This window comes from Panthera pardus, unplaced genomic scaffold, assembly GCF_024362965.1.
Source record: "Panthera pardus isolate Hobbes unplaced genomic scaffold, ASM2436296v1 HiC_scaffold_27, whole genome shotgun sequence".
Classification (NCBI taxonomy): domain Eukaryota; kingdom Metazoa; phylum Chordata; class Mammalia; order Carnivora; family Felidae; genus Panthera; species Panthera pardus.
The window spans coordinates 5126876-5145640 of record NW_026526843.1 but is presented as its reverse complement, the minus strand read 5'-3'; the positions used below and the strand labels follow the sequence as shown (position 1 = coordinate 5145640).

Below are 18765 nucleotides of genomic sequence, written 5' to 3'. Positions count from 1 at the left end.
GGAGCCAGACATAAAAGGTCATGTGTTGTGTGATCTCATTTATACAAAATGTCTAGAACAGGCAAATCCATGCAGACAGAAAGCAGATTGGTGGTTGCCAGGGGCTGGGGGCAGGGGAAATGGGGAGCCACTGCTTAACAGGTACTGGCTTTCCTTGGGGCTGATGAAGATGTTTTGGAACTACACAGAGATGGGGGTTGCGCAACATTGTGAGTGTACTAAATGCCACTGAACTGTTCACTTTAAAATGTCAATTTTATGTTATGTGAATCCCACTTCAATAACAACAAAAAAGCAGCTCCCCTACTGATACGGATTCTGGCAGTTTAGGAACCACACTTTGGCCAACCACTTTTCATCACGTAATTTGGGCCTCCAAGGGATGAGGATTTCACTTTTTCTAGGTTTTCTTCACTTGGAGGCCTCTGAAGACTCAGGTAGAAAGAACCAAAATTGCAAAGCATACCATCCCCTTCATACCCCCTAACCACAGGTGTGCACTTGCCTGGTTTCCTTGTCTCACTCGCTCCACCTTGCCAGTGTCCTGTCTTGGTAGTATTTTCCTGTTCAGCCTGAAATATGGTTACCATGTAGGTTGATTTCCTAGTTTTGACTAATCCCAGTAGCTGTTGCCTATTACTTTCTTCATCAAGTTTACTTTCAACTTGTAGTTTTCATTTAAACTGCTCTGTCCAATCAGGAGACAGCTATGGGTTGCTTTATTGTTTACCTTGAACTCTCCAGAATTTCTACAACCACAACACAAGTGCAGACTTCCAGGTACAAGCCTTGGGGCCGGCCCAGTGCTGACTGATTCCAGAGCCCCCAAAATTCCCCTGCACCCTGGCTCTGCTGTTTTCCCATATTCCCCACCCCACAAGAGCAGAAGAGAGCCTATTGCCTGTGGGAGTAGGATCAGGAAGGCTTCATGCAGGAGGCTGCATCTGAGCTGGCCCTGAGGGGTGGGCATTGGGGGGAAAGGACATTCCAGGAAGAGGCAACCGCACAAAAGGTGTGATTAGTCTCGTACAAGTGGCTTGAACTATGGACATTGGCGCTAGAGGGCTAGGAATTCAAAGTCTAGTCTGGCTATTTCCTAGTTCTTTTCACGATCCCATTCCTCAGGCCTCTCTCGCTCCTACACGCATCCTCCTTGTTCTGTGAATGCTCTCCTAACCGCCCATGCACAGTTACGGAGTTGCCTATTCTGTGTATCTGCTGTTCAATGACTCGACAACTCCCCACTTAATACCCCTGATGCGTATGTGCATTTGTGAGCTGGGCAGCTGTTTGGGCTCACTTTTTACTCCACATAGATCCCTGGTATCACCCCTATGTCTCTTTCCCAATTTTAGTAAACGTGATATCCAAGTGAGCACTCCCAAATATACTTGCTGTAGGGGTTGAATTCCCTGCCACGGCCAATCAAGTATCTGGTTCGAGTTCGATCCCAAGACCAAAGATGGTGGAGAGAACTTTCCAGAAGGAAGCAGTGACACGAAAATCTGAAAAAAAAAATGGTTGAGGCATTGTTTGAATTCACACTGGGACCAATCAGAGAGTCTGGTTTGAATTTGAAGTGGCTACTTCATTCCGTACTTGGAATTCTCGCAACCCCGACTCAAACACAAACAATGCCAAGCGAGAATCCTTCCCACCAATAAGGAGCTGACATCTGGAACATAGAGGTTTTCCACAGATCGAGAAGAGTGAGTGGATAGCATCCCCGTCAATCATTCCCATACTAACCAATCAGGACCTTTGGGGGCGGAGCCATAGGCTGGCTATAAAAGGGGCCCAACGGGTTGCTACGGTGCCCATTTTGCCTCGGGTCGTGTGGTGCGGCTGGTGCTGGTCCTTCTCCTCAGGGGCGAGGGAACGTGGCGGCTGGTCCCACACAGAATCGGAAGAACGTAAGATTGATTTAATTCTGAATTGTCACGCTAGTGGCCTATTTGTAGTACACCTTTTATAGGTGGGGGTATGAAATGTGGTACTATGTCTTGCTAATTAAGAATTTATTTTAATAGTCTAGCGGGCTTTAGGCCTGTGACAGGGTGGGTCCCGTAGGTGAATTTGGGCACAGTATTGTGCCCTGTGATGTTTGTCTTGGTCCCCTCTTCTATGTGGCGTCAAGGTTCCCTATGGTGTTTGAAACTTAAAAATGAGGAGATGGCGCTGCCGCCTGAGCGGGCGCGGGACAGCCTCGTACGTCGCTGCCTGGGAGCTGGTTTTGCCTCCTGTTTTGCATTTTGCGGTGCTTATTGCCTGTGTGAATTTGTTTGATTCGTGGCCCTAGTCCCTTTGTCTCGGTTATTTTCCGCCTGACGAGAAATTTCACACGCTGAGGGATCGTGCGTGGGATTAGGGCAGGTGGGGGGGGGGGCGGCTTCCTTCCAGGGTCATTTGGCGGGGGGGGGGTCCCCCCCTTAAATATCGTTCGTGCGGTGAAATTTCGGAATCGTTCGTGTCGTACACTAGCTTAATTTAAAAAGAAACAGAAAGTCCCGCGGTGTCGTCGACTTGAACGTGAGCAAATTGACGACCCGATTCACCTCAGGACTTGTTCTTTGACGGCCTTAACGGCCTTAAACGCCAAGAGTCTTCGGGAACCTTAACGCCGGTTTGCATTTTGCTATCGTGATACTGAACCGAGAGCGGGCCTGGCCCTTCTTCCCGCACCTCGCTTTCCAAGTTTGGTCTTGTTTGCGCCGGGTGTTTTCCAGACGCTGTGGGTGCTCGTGAGCCTCCGGTCAGCCCATACTGGGTGTCCTTCCACGTTTAATTTTGGAGAACAGTTGCTCGTTCAGCCTCGTTGCGTTCTGTTAAATTTCGGTATCGGGGGCTCCGCGGGTCTCTTATGGGAAGTGGGGGAATTAAGGGTCAGATCGAGTGCCTTTTAGTTGGTAATATACTTGCGGATTTGGTATAGATTTATTTGGTTTGGATCCTGGTTTTGTTCTCACTTCATGAATTCTTAAAAAATATATATATATATAAATATATGTATAAATATATATAAAAATATATATTAAATATATATAAAATAAAAATATATAATATATAAAGTATATATATTAAATATATATAATAAAAATATATATAAACTATATAAATATATATATGCATATATATGTGTGTATATATATATATGTGTATATATATATATATATTTTTTTTTTTTTGAGGTGCTCCGAATTTACAAGTGCAGAATTTAACCCTCTGGCTCAGTCCTGTAAGTTTCATGACAGTGAATGCAGTGGAGGGTCTTGTCCGGGCGGTCATTTAACACAGTTTGGCACTTGGTTTTACAGAGAAATTGTAGGTCTAGTATCATTTTATTACATTAAAAGCAGCTCTTGGTCCTTTTCGTAAGCTTTGTGTAAAAGAGTTGGTTGGGTGTTATCTTTAATTCGCAAATAAGGTAAAGAGTTTTCTAAGGGAAGGAAGGTATTGAGGTATTTTCGGTGTGAAAATGCACACCACTTTCACAATCTGCGTGGCCGAGAGTGTATTTTAGGACAACGGATGCCCCAGAGTGCCGGTCACTGGCCGCCACGAAATGCTGTTTGCGATTTTGTTTTCTGTAAAAATTGGATGTTTAATAGCACGTTATTGAATTCATTTCTGCTAGTCTTTTGCATGCATTTCCTTTGACAAATGTGAGATATTTCAGTGTATAAATTTGGAAAGGAACGTCGAGACTGCTGTGTTTCTGGAAGTGAACAGCCATTGGAAATCATGTTGCGTAGTTCTGAATCTTACTTTACAGTAGAATTGTGTATTTAACATAATGGGAATGTACAACTTTACCCCTAGCTCCTCTTTCCCGAGTGTTTTTCCACAGAAAAGCCAGATTTCTATGGTCTCCAGTTACGAACAAACAACATTGTTTAGTAGCAAGTTAGCACCGAAACTGGCGGGAATACAAGGCTCCGCCTCCTGCTGGCGCGTGCTGGCCCCGCCTCTAGCCCACGCGTGCCTAACTCTGCAGTAAGCTGGGTTAAACCTTTAAATGGCAAGTGCAGGTTTTTGAAATGGACAGAGATGGCTTATTTATATCCATGCTTCTATTTTGTGAAATGTAATGTGTATTAACTAAATGAAAGGAAAACTCTGGTCTCTCTCAAAGATCTGAGAACCCTAACCGCCAAGAGGGACCTGATTCTTGCCTGAGGTAAAGTGGTGCTGGTTGAATTTGTCTGGTTCATCCTTAATTTTGACTTGAATAGTGCATATTGTTTATTATGTAAATGACTTATTGATACCTTTATTGGTGGAACGTTGTTATTCTCCAAATATTATCTTCCTGGACTATATTGAGAAACCAGAAAGATCGATTGTTGGTAGGATAGAAGGCTGCCTCTGCTTTTGTTGCTATGAGGAACCAAGGTTTGGGGAATGGGGACATTAACTAGCTTCACAAATACTACTGTTTGAAGCAGAGACCTAACCCTTGAACAATTTCCAACTGTGGGATTTAGGTCCAGGTGTGGAGTTTGAAGGCATTTTATTGTATCCACCTTTCTCAGAGAATCCCAGAGGGGGAGGGGACATTTTCTAAAGACCACATCCACAAAAGCCAATATTAGTAACTGTCAGATTTCTTCCATTGTTACTTGCTGTGCTCAGTGTCAGACGGTAACGCTGCTGCTTAATGGTTGAAATTATTCATGAAATTACTCTAAATGATACTAGCTTAATTCTGATGTCCATGATTTTCTAAGTTACTGCATTACCAACTACTGACACTAATACACCATGAAGTGCTGTTGTGTAACCTGGTGAACAGCCCTGCCAAGGGTTTTATTACCCAAGGTATTGAATAGAATAAACTGATTCATTTGAGACCCACCCCTAAAGGAATTAAGGGATGCTGTCTATCAGTCTAACATTTCATAATGCCCCCGTGATGTTTGATTAAAGCAGAGTAACTGGATCATTTTGAAGGGACAATCGAAAATCTGAAGCAGTAGTCTTATCTTGTAACCACAGGATGAGTGTAGGTGCTGTTTTACATTGTCTTTAATTCTTTATGATTGGGTATCCTAACCTCTCCAACCATTTTCAGAAGTTCCTCTGGATAAGTGAAAGAGTATAGTTGTCCCAGCCACCCACCTGAGTTTCCAAGTTAAGTAACTCTCTGCCCACAGGCAGATCTCCTTGCAGATTCATCACCTCCTTCAGGACCTGTGATAGAAAAGTCCAGTATTGGGGCGCCTGGGTGGCGCAGTCGGTTAAGCGTCCGACTTCAGCCAGGTCACGATCTCGCGGTCCGTGAGTTCGAGCCCCGCGTCAGGCTCTGGGCTGATGGCTCGGAGCCTGGAGCCTGTTTCCGATTCTGTGTCTCCCTCTCTCTCTGCCCCTCCCCCATTCATGCTCTGTCGCTCCCTGTCCCAAAAATAAATTAAAAAAAAACGTTGAAAAAAAAAATTAAAAAAAAAAAAAAAGAAAAGAAAAGTCCAGTATTGATCAGTCTGTGGGCCTGTAATGTGAAGAAAGTGGAAACAGAACCCATAGTCAGAACCAGCCAGATGAATAAGTGCATCTCTGTGTAGCATGAGCTGAGGGGTATTGGGCAGAGAGTGGCCCCCCTCTGCTGTCCTCGTGTCATCATTAAAGATGGTGTTGAAATGTTATCCCCATGTCTTTAAAAGGTAGGCATGGTGGCAGGGTCACTCCTGGGCACTGCTGCCTAACTCCACGGTAGAGACCACGACCCTTTATTAGGCAGGACCATCTTTTCTCCCACACATATTTGTGTTCTCTACACTGTGGTTGCTACTGTTAGAGTTTGGCATAATTAGACTGTTGTGATTTTAAAGAAACTTCACTTTGACTTTTTAACACCAGAGTTTTAATCTTTCTTTTTATTCTTTTTTCAGATCCAATAACACACCAGAAGGAAGGAACGAACTAGATTGTAGAAAACAAACTTCGGAAGTCCAAGCCAAGTGGGGTGCTTAGCTTTGTTTCAACAGGTATGAGAACATGGATCTGAATATAATTTTAAAGCCAACCTCTATCTATGAGAAAGAGGGAAAGATGAGACCTATGGACCAAGTCGGGGACAGGGAATGGTAGTCGGCCAGCCAACCCTCCCTGTGAGGTTTATTTGGTACGGATCCTGAAGGCATAGGCCGGCAATTAAAGTAATAGAGGTCAATTCTCGTCTAAATCTTTACTCTTCGATACACTGTTGGCCATTTTATTGGTTTGCAGACGTTGATGGAACCACATGCCCCACATGGCATGTTTCATACACAGTAAGCCTCTTGTCTCTGAGTCTGAGAGACACTCTGCTCATTGTCACTCTGAGGCAATAGTCTGTCAGCTCAGCTGACTTCTAACATATTATTTCAACACGTTGTGTCACTGTTAAAAATTTTTCAGTGAATTCAGGTACTGGAAGCTGTGGACGGATGAGGTTTGAGATTTGCATGCTAAGGCTCCTTGACCCCTGTCTTTCCTGTCACATTACACAAAGATGTGCAGTGGGATGAATGGACTTGGGTGAATTGATCATGACAAAAAGTGCTAATGTTGATTGGGTTACATTTAATGCTCCTGTATAATCCTCTGTTTTGTTCCTGTCCAGGTCACAGTTTCTATCAATATAGTGGCCAAACCACAAGGCTTGATTGGTAAGTGTTCCCCTTATTTGGTGCTGTTTCCCCAAGATTGTTACCCACTGCTTCTTCAAAACATGTAGAGGTTCTGTGTCTGAACTTGATTTCACTTTTGCTAACTGTCAATTTTCTGGCAAGGTATGCAGTAAGTGGGTCAGGATTTTTTTTCTGGTGAGTGATGAGATTTCATATTCATTTGGGGTTGAAACTTCCAGAACGTGGGAACACCAAACCTCAGAGTGGGGGCATCTTCTGACCAAAGTTTACACTTTAAGAGGTGTTGCTCACTTTGGCATATGTTTTGGAATGTGACCTTCCCCTGCAGTCCTGGAACAGTAAGTCTTAGGAATGGTACTTATTCCTACCATCTGTAGAGTAAATGCCTGCATTATGTGTCTCTGAGGCTTGGTGCTTTCTAGCTTGCCTATTGGGGTCAGTCAGACCTCTGTTCAAACCTGCCTCCATCAATAACTATTCTTAGTCCTAGCTAACTCTTTGAGCCTCAGTTTCCTTATCTGCAAAACAGCAGTCATACTTTGCCATCAGGGATGTTGTGAGAATTAAGTGTGACACTTTTTGTAATGCGCCAACCACACAGGAGGTACTCAATGAATTAGGCCCCCATTTCCTAAATGTATATATCTGAACAGGACATTGTACTGCTTGGGGTAGCCCCCTTTCTGCCCCCTTCCTTTAATTATCTTCTTTGCTTTCTCAGCCACAGCGCATTCTTCATAGGTTACACTGGCTTGTCTCTGGAAATTATACCTCTGTGATCTTGCTTTGAAGCAAGAGGTGGCCCAGGGACCTGAGATTTTCCTTGTGCTGAGCCGGGTTCTTTTCTGGCCAATTTGAACACCTTACACCGAGGCTGACCTGGCTCAGCACCCGGAATGACATCCTAGAATTTGTCAAGCTGTGCAGGCTGGAGGGTACCTGTTAACTGAAAGTCCTAGAAAGTTCTCCTCTCATTCCTCCCCCATAACGAGTCCCTCCTGGGCTGTGATTAGTTCTTTTAAGATTAGGTGAAAACCTTGACAGTGTGAAAGATGGGACAAAATGCTCAATATAAATATGCACTATCCTAAGATGATCTCAAAGAGACTGTTAACTTTTAGTCTCAAAAGATAACTCTGGTTCCGCTACTTTTATATTAGCACAAGTTATATTTTGGTAAGATTATGGAACCTAGAGTTCACCCATTCAAGATAAAAATCCACATTTCTGGGACACCTGGGTGGCTCAGTCGGTTAAGCATCCAAATTTGGCTCAGATCACAATCTTATGGCCCGTGAGTTCGAGCCCCACTTTGGGCTCGCTGCTATCAGCTCAGAGCACACTTTGGATCCTCTGTCCCTATCACCCCTCTCCCACTCATGCTCTCTTTCTCAAATATGAACAAACATTTTTTTTAATCCACATTTCTTTTTGATTGGAAACTAAAGTGTCTAGCTGTTGCATAGCTCGTTGACATTTCAAAGCCTTTTGATTTATCCCTGTAATTGATGAAATTTCTTTAAAGCCCTGGACCCTGGGTCATTATTATTTCCCATTAAGTGAAAAACTAAGGCCTGAAGTATTTAGAAAAAGCTTTACCCAAAACCACTTAGTGGCGCAGCGCCAACCAAGTTCCCTCACTAAGCAACATGATGGTGACCTTAGCTTACATGGTTGTCCAAAAAAGGTATGAAACTTTATTATAACTCTGCCACCTCATCCCCATTCCATACACATTTGTACCCACTGCAGATTTCAGTCATCTTGAGTCTTTTCATGGGAGGGGGGGAGGTGTGGAGAAGGCCTAAATGAATGGTTTAGTGGGTAATTTCACTAAGCTTTGGCATTTAAAAAGTGGTCACAAGGCAGAGAAATCCAAAAAGGTTAATGTCCATTTGGATGGATTATCCCCAGAATTTAGGAACCTAGGAGAAGTGAAAGGGACTCTATTCAAAACTTAAGGTGGAGCCTGGCTTCTTGAATCCTAACAAGTTCAGTCTTTTGCCCTTCTACTCATCTGGGGCCTACTTGTGAATGGTTGCTAATTATTTTGAATTTTAATGGGCTATAAATTCTTGGTTTGATTTTTCTGCCTCAAACTCATGCTTAGGTTAAATGTGTTTTCATACTTATATGTATATTGGAGACAGATTGGAAATTTAATGGCAAGTCTATGTGGATTATGGGTCTTTTATGTAGGAAAAATCAATTTTCTTAGCACTTGATGAAAAAGCACCATGTACACAAAGGTTAATATACTCACATTTTATTTCCTTTAAAAATAACTTCAAATTGTAATTATAATGCAGAGAAGGTCTAAAGACTACAAAAAGTGGTATGCTAGTAAATGTTTAACAACTGGCTCTCTAAAAGAAGAGAAAACACTCTGATATATAGCACTTTCCAATTTCGGAGGTGAAAAATATCCCATCATGGCCAATTTTAAGCTACAAATATGACATCACAGAATGCAGATTTAGGAAGAACTGTACACTCTCCACTCCAATGAGTCAGATCTTACACAGAACTGAAAGAATTTAAAAATCACTGACGATCCAATTACATAGAGTTACAAGCACTGCCAACATTTTGGTGTTTGTGCCAACCAGTCTTTCTGTGAAAATACCCATACTGGTTATGATGGAGAGTCTTGTCATTGGATTTTGGTAAGAAATCTGTGTTTTCTCATTCAGATATTTGACTCCCATTTTGTTTCCAAATATTATGTACACACTTAGGAAGCGTGTGTACATGATTCAGTGAATTTTTTTTATTCTAGTTTTTGTTAAGCCTAATGCTCCACAAGGCATTGTACAGTGTGACATTTAAAAAGTTGTATGATTGCTGCAGGTGTATTGCTCCTCTACTTCAATAACAGCATATGTAGGGATGGTGAGAAGACCATGATCCTCATAGGGAGAGTTGTAGTTCATTTGCATGGCTTGATGCGGACTGATTATAGGTCCGGCCCATGGGACTATAAACACAAGTGAGCAAGAGGCTTTCTCTGTGTTGTTGATATTTACATTCTCACTGGCTAGACTTGGTTCTAGGAACAAACTGCCTCCTAGTTAAGGACCTTAGGTCTTAGGGGAAGTGTCAAGAGGGACAGGAGGCATTGCTACATGTCTATGTGTAGGTACACAATTTAAGCAATCCTGTCCAAGGTCCAGAAGGAGCTGATGAGGTTACCACACTGTAGCTGGACCAAGCAGAATCTCCAGGTCAGTCTTGTAGAATACAGTAAAAGGACTCTGGATAATCATGGGTGCCTCGGGAGAGCCTCGTGACTGCTAGATCCCCAAAGAGCAGACCTGTGAGCTTCTGCCAGAGTCCAGAGTGGAGGTTCTGCCCTTCTTGCTCGCATCTTTGTTTAGCTGATGATCCAGTGATTAATGTCTGGGGAAAGACGTCACTAGTGGCAAGAGAGGCCAACTGGAAGTGTGGTGGGAAGAGAACGAAGAAAAAAAAAGGACTGTCCATGGTGTACAAAGAGGCATGTGCAGCCTGCTGCTCAGAGAGTAATTTCTCTAAATTTGATCTCAACAGATCTAGTTTCACGGTTTCCACCTGGGCTGATAAGTGCTTATATCTCTGTCCGGATCCTTGTGGAAGTGAGAATATATAGGAGTCACAGAAGAGAAGCATTTTTAATAATATATTGTTTTGATTCACAAAACAAACAAAATGGCTGCAGGCGAAGATTTTCACAGCTGGCATAAGTGTTAATTAGAACCAGTTAGAAGCCTTGGCTGTGAGAGGGCTTGTTTAATTTAAATATCTATGCAGAGAACTGGTTATCAGTGAAAGGCATGGCTGGCACCCAGCCATCAGGAAACCCCCAAACCTATCTGTTTCCTTGGACTTTTGACCAAAACAAAGTCACCCTCCCCCCCCCCCCCCCCCACTGAGTACTTCAACCAGTGAAAATTTTCATTCTTTTATTAAGCAAAAACACTCTCCAGTTGCCTATTGTCAGCCTTTCTAATTTTTGGCTATTCTATAAATACGCCCTCCACTTGCACATGTAGTTAGGTTGAAATGCCAAGGGACCACAGGGCGATGTTTATGAAATTCCATAAAAAAAATGTTTTCACAAAACTGAGGTTTATTGGTATTCCAGAGGAGCTAGTAATGACTTCTTTTCCATTTGAGTCTGCTCCTTGCCTTCTCCCCTTCACCTTGAACTTTTGCTTGAGTCTAGGAATCAATTTTGCCTAATTTCCAAATGCTGCTTGTCAGTGTTTTGCCTGGATTCATTATATATATATACCCAGAGTGGAAGGTAACTTGGTGCATCTTAATAACATAAAGACTACCCTTCTCCTGAAAAGCATCTCTCCCCTTCCTGCTATTTTGTTCTGTCATTTCTTGGCAGAATTGAGAGATATAATGTTTCATTAAAATGAGGGGTTCTCTTAACAGTACATTGACTCTTCTCATTTCATGATAAACTCTACTCCTCACATGCAGGAATTTGCAGGAATTCATATTTTTCATGGTGTTCTCATGAATCAGAAAGGACTGTTCCTTGGTCACTGTCCAACTGTGGGGCCAACATGCATTCCTTACAGTGTCTCTGTGCAGGGCTCCTCCAAGTAGAGTTTAGCTAGCTACTCACTAAGTGCACAGACCAGTCAGGAAATAGAAGTTTGTGTTTTGTTTTTATTTCTATCAAACTTATACCAGTATGACATCTTGTAGGATAAAATGACTCCATGAGGTTTACTCACAAAATCAGTAGTTCCCCCAACCTACCACCATTCCATTTCCTGTTCACCGTGTTTATCCTGAAGCAGCACCATGTGATCGTGCAATGGTAGAAATAACTGGTGCTAACAACTGCTCAGAAAAACATAAGAGCTCTAAAAGAAAATTGAAGATGGGGTGCAGTGGCCACTCTGTGGATGTCTTTGTGCTTGTCTATCTAAAGGGAGGAGAATTACAGAGGATAAATCCTCAGAAGGGGGACCAGGAGAGGGGATTAACAAATAGGAAATGGTCTCTCACCTTCCAGGAGCCTACAGCATGGGCATCTGGCAGGGCTAGGAACAACGGCACCCGATAGAGCTGCGGGTGAGGATGAGGACAAAGCAGCAAGTTAGAAGGACAAGGGCTTTTGTTGTGAAAGGTATCACGGGAATTGTGTGTTCAGGGGAGTGTCTACTGCTCCCTTCCCCCCCACCCCCCATGCTTTAATATCTCCTCACTGGACAAGCAGCCAAAGGGATATCACAGAACTGGGAGTTACATTACCATGGCCCAAGATGTAGCCAGCAAGTATGGAAGGAGATAGACACGTACCCTGAGGGAAAACCACCACGGTCTGCAAACACCGCTTATCCCTATAGGTTTCCATTTCAGAACATGGACATTCAAAAGAAATGCATAGCACTGTTGTCATCCGATGTTTTAAAAAACTTCCATGTGTCTTCCCACCTTTTGCCTTGTGGCTTCCTTCAATTGATAATGAGTAATACCCGAAGATGATTTTTATTGGGCAAAGATATTTGTAAGAGACACTTTAGATTTTAGTATCCTTGAAGGTGCTGAGTTTGAGAGGCATCAGTTGCTTTACATGCTTCATTTAAATACATAGTGCATCTATGGTCCCTTTTTTAAATATGTGGGCAATTGGCTGGTGGCTCCATGCTCTTAATATTATCCCCTTTCTTGGTCTGTTATTAAAGTGACAGAAAGACTGATTGCCCTTGATACATGAGGTAAGGATGGTAAGTAGTGTTCATCATCTCTTTATCATCTAGAGTCTGAGACTGGCTCCTTTTAGTCCTGAAAATCTATTGTATTCACCAAAATGCTGACTGATATTTGGGCTCCGCTGTAAGTATTCTAAATACTAATTTCTTGGTGGTAGTTTCTCAACCTGGAAAAATGATAGCTGAAAGTCTTAGGTATATAAATATACTTCAGGAGTGCACTGAAGGCTGGAAGAAAACTGGCCACTCGAGGCAGTGTGGAAAGGAGTGAGGGGAAAGCGTGTGAGCTGGGAAGTACTCAACAATTCACGATCAGCCCATTTGTCAGGAGACCATTATCTAAGAACCTTTCAATTTTCAGAATTAGTTTATATATTTGATTCATTTCTTCCCAAGCACCTTAAGCTCATTGGAAAATGAGTAGTTTGGAATTGGATTGTCTACTCAGATCTGCAGTAATGTGGGAAGAGTATCTAAGAATTATAGAGATTTAAGGGTCCTCAAGACAGTGCTCCAAATATGTGTAAAGAAGAAGCAGATACCAACGCACGTTTTGAGTACAGGAGAGAGTACTGCCCTTTGGCAAAGCTGAGAAATTGGTGAAATTTATTTACCATTTTCCCTGTGAATTCTGTACTTCTGAGTTGCTGTAGGCTTCGTGGTCTCTGCCTCTTGTGGATTTTTCTTGGGCCTGTGAAAAATGGCTCTGGGATGAAAAATGGCTCTGGGGATAGGTGGCCTCTCAACTTCTCATTTGTTTAGAGAGTTGGGTTATCTGGGACAGGCTTTTGCACATGAGCCACTTTTTGAGGGTGAGGTTGCTCCAATGTGTTTTTCCTCAGCTTTTCTATATTGCACATCTTTCCTGCTGTACTTTAAAGTGCAGTTGTGGTTGCTGCCTGCAGCAGTTCATTCCTCACTTGGGGTCCCGCGTTGTGATTTTCACGAGGGTTCAGCTAAATTTCTAAGTTTTAACTCCTTACCTTGGTCCATTTCTTTTTCTTTCTTATTTTGGGCAATTCTGTGTGCTGGGTTTCAGTGCCTCTTTTTTTTCCCTCCGACTCTCCTTGTTTTTTGGCTCAGACCTTTGTTTTCTTAACACGTTCTCACTGTAATGACACTTCTGAAACTGATGTGTTTTGTGTCTGTCAGAAAGCATCCATTCTTCAACTAAATCCTGTCTCTTTTCCATGAACGCCATCAGGCTATCTGAAATCCACTCCAAGGTTTGGTTTTCTCAGTCCTTGTCTTGCTTGGCTATACTCTATCATGTTTCATCTTTGGTGTGCCTTTCCTAATTCCATAAATTTCTCTGCCATGTGCCTTTAGGGAAACTTGCAGTTCCTATATGCCAGCTCACTTACAGTAACTGTCACTGGAAAATCATGCAGTAAGTCTGTTAGTATTTTATATTGATATTGCTGGATTTTTCTTCTAATCCATCCAGATTTTTTTTGTCTTGATCTTTAAGAGATAGTTTCCTAATTGCTATTATTACACACTTTGTGTTGCTTAATCATTTTCTGTCTCTTGGGTCCACTCTGGCTACTGAGTTCTTGTCTTTCATCAGTTCTCAGGTTCTTGGATCCTGGTCACTCATGTGATCTTTTACAACTTAAACATCTTTCCTAATATAGAATACACTCTTGAAGAGAATGTAGACCTGGATGTATGTCCTTTTCTCATTTTGTTTGTCCCTCCTGGTCTTCAAGATCTAATATTTCCCTGTCTGCACAAGCTGACTTCTAAGATCTCGTACTTAATACTAAGATCTCTTACATTGAACTTACTCTGGTGTTTTAGTTCTACTGCTCATGTTCTTTGATTTGGCAGATTAGTTAACTTCTCTGAACTTACATTTCCCTAAGTAAGTATAAGATGTAGATGATAAGATTTGCCCCAGCTTCTTAAAGGGGCTGTTATGAGGGCAGAAGTTAAAAGCATTCTTGAAAGTTGGCTCCCCAGGAATACCACCAAGATAACTTGTTGCTAAGGCAAAGCTGATTCTGTCCTTACTCTGGTAAGGAAGAGCACTACCTTGGTAGAGCCTTAGTAGCATGTCAAGGGGGAAAGGCAAAATGGGGATAATTGTGAAGTTTGGGAATCTGAATGAAGGTGGCTGTTTGAGTATGAAAACTTGGTTAGGATTGGTTAAGTATCATGATATAATAGTGTAGGATTGGTGGGCCCAACAAGGGGAAGCTTTTGAGACAAGGGCTTTGGTTTTATTTTTTTTTATTTTTATTTATTTATTTATTTATTTATTTATTTATTTATTTATTTATTTTTAACGTTTATTTATTTTTGAGACAGAGAGAGACAGAGCATGAACGGGGGAGGGGCAGAGAGAGAGGGAGACACAGAATAGGAAGCAGGCTCCAGGCTCTGAGCCATCAGCCCAGAGCCCGACGTGGGGCTCAAACTCACGGACCATGAGATCAAGACCTGAGCTGAAGTCAGACGCTTAACCGACTGAGCCACCCAGGAGCCCCTGGGCTTTGGTTTTAATCCTATCTGCTTGAAAACCTGTTTGCTGTTCATCTGAATTTTTTTCTGGGAGCTTCTGGAATAAGCAACAGAGTTATTTGCTATGTTTTTCTTCATGAGCGAGAGTTACCTGGAATAGTAAAGTCATGTTGATGAATACAGAATAGTGAAACGATGTTTGATAAGACAGAGTAAAAAAAATCATGTTAATGTAGGCAGTTCAATGTGAGGGGGTAGATGCTTTTAGTTCTCAGTATACAAAAGCACTTTTTAAATGGTAAGTACTACATAAATGATGGTGGTGGTATTGATAAAGTGAGTTTAACTTGCTTTTGATTCTTACACTTTTTAACCTAAATGCAATATTTTTTCTTTTTAAATTTGGTAGGAAAGGGAATCTTTATTCAAAATACTAAGCTTCTGAAATGCCATTTAGCTCTACTTCCATGCCTGTCCCCAGCCTCGCTTGAAAAAGTCAAGTGTGTAACCACTATACGATTTTCATCTACTCTTCTAGAAAACAACCAATTATGAATGATAATGAAGGGCAAATTTAGGAGGTTTTAATTCAGGTTAATCCTTCAAAACTAGATAAAATTATTGAAGGCAGATATACGCCAGCATGCTGGGTGAAACAAAAACTCTCCTGGCAAACTCAAGGCAGCCTTCTGCCTTCTTTATCTGAAAGCGAAATCTATCGTCGTAGGTCTTTTCTTTCTAGCTTCCATTATGGCCTTAACGCTGGCTCACGAGTTAACTCCAGTAACATGGTATACATAAACTGTTTTTTAAAAACTCATTGGCCATAAACTGGAGAATAGGTTGCTTTACACATATACTGATATAGGTACAATATCATAAGAAGATTATGTTGACATTGGACCAAAAGGTAAAATTTGGAGAGCACCTGGGTGGCTCAGTTGGTTAAGTGTTTGACTTTGGCTCAGGTCATGATCTTATGGTTCGTGAGTTTGAGCCCCGCATCTGCCTCTCCGCACAGAGCCTGTTTCAGATCCTCTGTCTCCCTCTCTCTCTGCCCCTCCCCTGTTCGCACGCATGCTCCACCGCCCTCTCTCTCAAAAATAGTAAACATTAAAAAAAAGTTAGAATTTGGTTCTCCCAAGATAGTTACTACAGAGTTTATTATCTTTAGGCTACATAAACATCAAATCAGTATTATTGGATTAATCTTTTAATTGTGTGATTTCTTACTAAGAGTTCTGACAGGGACAGGTCTGACATTGTAGAAAATAAATGGACATAGAGGAAAGAGCTTTGTCCTTTGGCATATATTATAGCTTCTTAGTAACCTAGAGCTTGTATATTAGTTTATTAACTTTGACAAGTTCTTGAGTGTTTGGAGTGGAGGGGGAAATGGCTACAGGAAGCTGTTCCCAGTGTTTAGTATTGATTATTGTTCCAAATGGATGCCTGTCTATAGTAAATCTCTGTCTCTATCAATCTATCTATCTGGAGAGGGATGGATAAGAAATTATTTCAAACTCTAGTGGCTTAAAACAAAATGTTATTTAAAGTTTCTGTGGGTGAGCAGTATAAGTAAGGTTTATCTGGATGGATCTGGGTCAGGGTCTTTCACAAAGCTGTTATCAAGTTGTTGGCTAGAACTGTTTTGTCTCCAAGGCTCAACTGGAGGAAGATCCGTTTTCAGGATTACTCATGTCGTTGTTGGCTGGCTTCAGATCCTCAAAAACTGCTGGCTGGAGATGTCAATTTCTTGCTACTTGGGTCTATCCATAGGGCAGCTCACAAAATGGCAGCTGGTTTCCCTCAGAGTGAGTGACAGCCAAAGAACATGCCAAAGATGGAAGCCACGGTCTTTTGGTAAACCCAGTGTCAGAAGTGGCATCCCATTACTTCTGCTGTGTCCTCCTTGCTAAAAGCTAGTCACTAAGTGACCACTCTCAAGCGAAGGGGATTACACAAGGTTGTGAATACCAGGCAGTGAGGATCCTTGAGGGCCATCTTTGAAACTGCTTACTACAAAGCCTGACTTAGTCCTGTAGTTACTTCAAAAACCCAGCAGTCATGAATACTGTCTTCATTATGAAACCTTGTGAACTTGAGGAGGTAGCCTTTGTATGAGACTGTCACCATTGTGTAAGAAGGAAATGAGTAGAATTATCAATTCACCCTATTTTCCTGCTAGAAGGACTACAGGTATCATCTTGTTTAATGCTCTCTTGTAGATAGAGCACCAAAACACTGATTTTTGGAGGTTGTATGAACCAAATAAACTGCATTTAATAATATAGTAACACAAATAGTGTTAATTTGGTTCCTCAATGCATGGAAATTTTTGGCATTGGAAAAATTTTAAGCTAGTTTACTACTTTATTATATATAAAAGTATAGAACTCAGGAACAGCCAGATGGAAGCAATGCATAGGCCAAGGGTATACGGAAGGGTCAAAGAGTTTCCATGTTCTCTGAGTGCCCCACTCTCCTTGAATCTCCACCTAGAAGTTACTAATTAGGGCTTCTGATAGCCTATGTTAATCCACTGAGTTGATAAATTCCTGCCTTTCTGCCTTTCTGTGTGGCTATATTTATGTTCTTGCACATGTTTATCTGAAACTCTCAGACCTGGGCAATGTAAATAGTCCTTGACTTAGTCTACCTTGGTTCTGATTTCACAGATAATTCAATAGATTAACACAACTCAAAAGAAAGGAATAATGTAAGTAAAGGTACTCAAATAGTCTTGATTGCCTATTATGATTTTTAAAAAAATTCCCTTCCACTATGGGATTTTCTCATTTCTCTCTCTCCTGTAGGTGTGAGGTGGTGGATAGAACAACTGTGCTTGAAAGGTAGCAACTGTTCATTGCAGGGCTGTTTTGTGCTGGTGAACTGTGTCAAACTTTTGATATAATTTCTTTTCTGATTCCTACCCTTTCCCATGACTCTGGGCCTCTTTTTTTTTGTTTCATACACAAGACAAATGCTTTATTGTCTCATGGTTTTTGCTCTTGCTATTTCCTCTGAGTGAAATGCTGGTCTTAGCCATCCTGGTCTGCTGATCCCTGAGTCTCTCTAGTATCACTGCAGTGTGTAATTTGACCATTGGACTATCAGTGTGGACTATTATGAAATAGGAGAACTGGAAGGGTCCTCAGAGGCTTCATAGTAATTTTCCTATTTCATTTGGGAGATAAAAACTAGTGAAGAAAATAGATTTGCTGAAGATGCAAAGAATGCATCACATACTTGAAATAAACTCAGGACCAAGCTAGACATTGAAGGGGATATAAAAACTCATGGCAATAAAAATGATCCTTTGCCTAGTTAGAGAGGCAAACTAAATTAAATTCACTTAATCCATGTCGTAATTGAGGGGAAAGAAACATTGCACTTTAGATAGAGAAGTGTTAGAAAATCTTTTTTTAAAACTTTTTTTGTTTATGTTTGTTTTATTTTGAGAGAGAGAGGAGAGAGAGAATCCCAAGCAGGTTCCACACCATCAGCATGGAGCCTGACATGGAGCTTGAACCCATGAACCATGAGATCATGACCTGAGCTGAAGTCAAGAGTCAGACACTCAACCAACTGAGCCACCCAGGCACCCCGAGAAGTCTTAGAAAATCTTAATGGTGGGATGCAACTTGTTTTAGCTTTTCAATGACAGAACAAAAGTAAGAATCCACAGAGAAGAGGGAAAGAGTACTCAAAAGAAGAGAAGAAATGTGTGAAGTAAGGGGATAAAAGTAGGAGGGCACAGGTAGACCTTTGATCTTTAAAGCTGAATTGCTAATTGAAATCTGCTTCTGCCACCAGACTTACCTTTTCCCAGCGTTGGTGTTACTTGGCCCTGAGTACACAGGCTTTATTGGGTTATTACGTCTGTGACACTACAGCTGTTAGTCACACTCAGCTATAGGACCTGACAGTATAATGATGTTTTGTTTTTATTTCTG

General features: G+C 41.7%; 1 long non-coding RNA gene across 1 annotated transcript in view; it reads left to right on the top strand.

Moving 5' to 3' along the window:
* Window positions 1–1828: 1828 nt before the first annotated feature.
* The window catches only part of LOC109253736 (uncharacterized), a 48889-nt gene continuing 31952 nt past the window's right edge, over window positions 1829–18765 (top strand). Inside the window, exons 1-3 of the long non-coding RNA XR_002074510.2 lie at window positions 1829–1913; window positions 5886–5981; window positions 6599–6644. This is a non-coding gene — a long non-coding RNA (uncharacterized LOC109253736). The remainder of the gene's footprint in view (window positions 1914–5885; window positions 5982–6598; window positions 6645–18765) is intronic.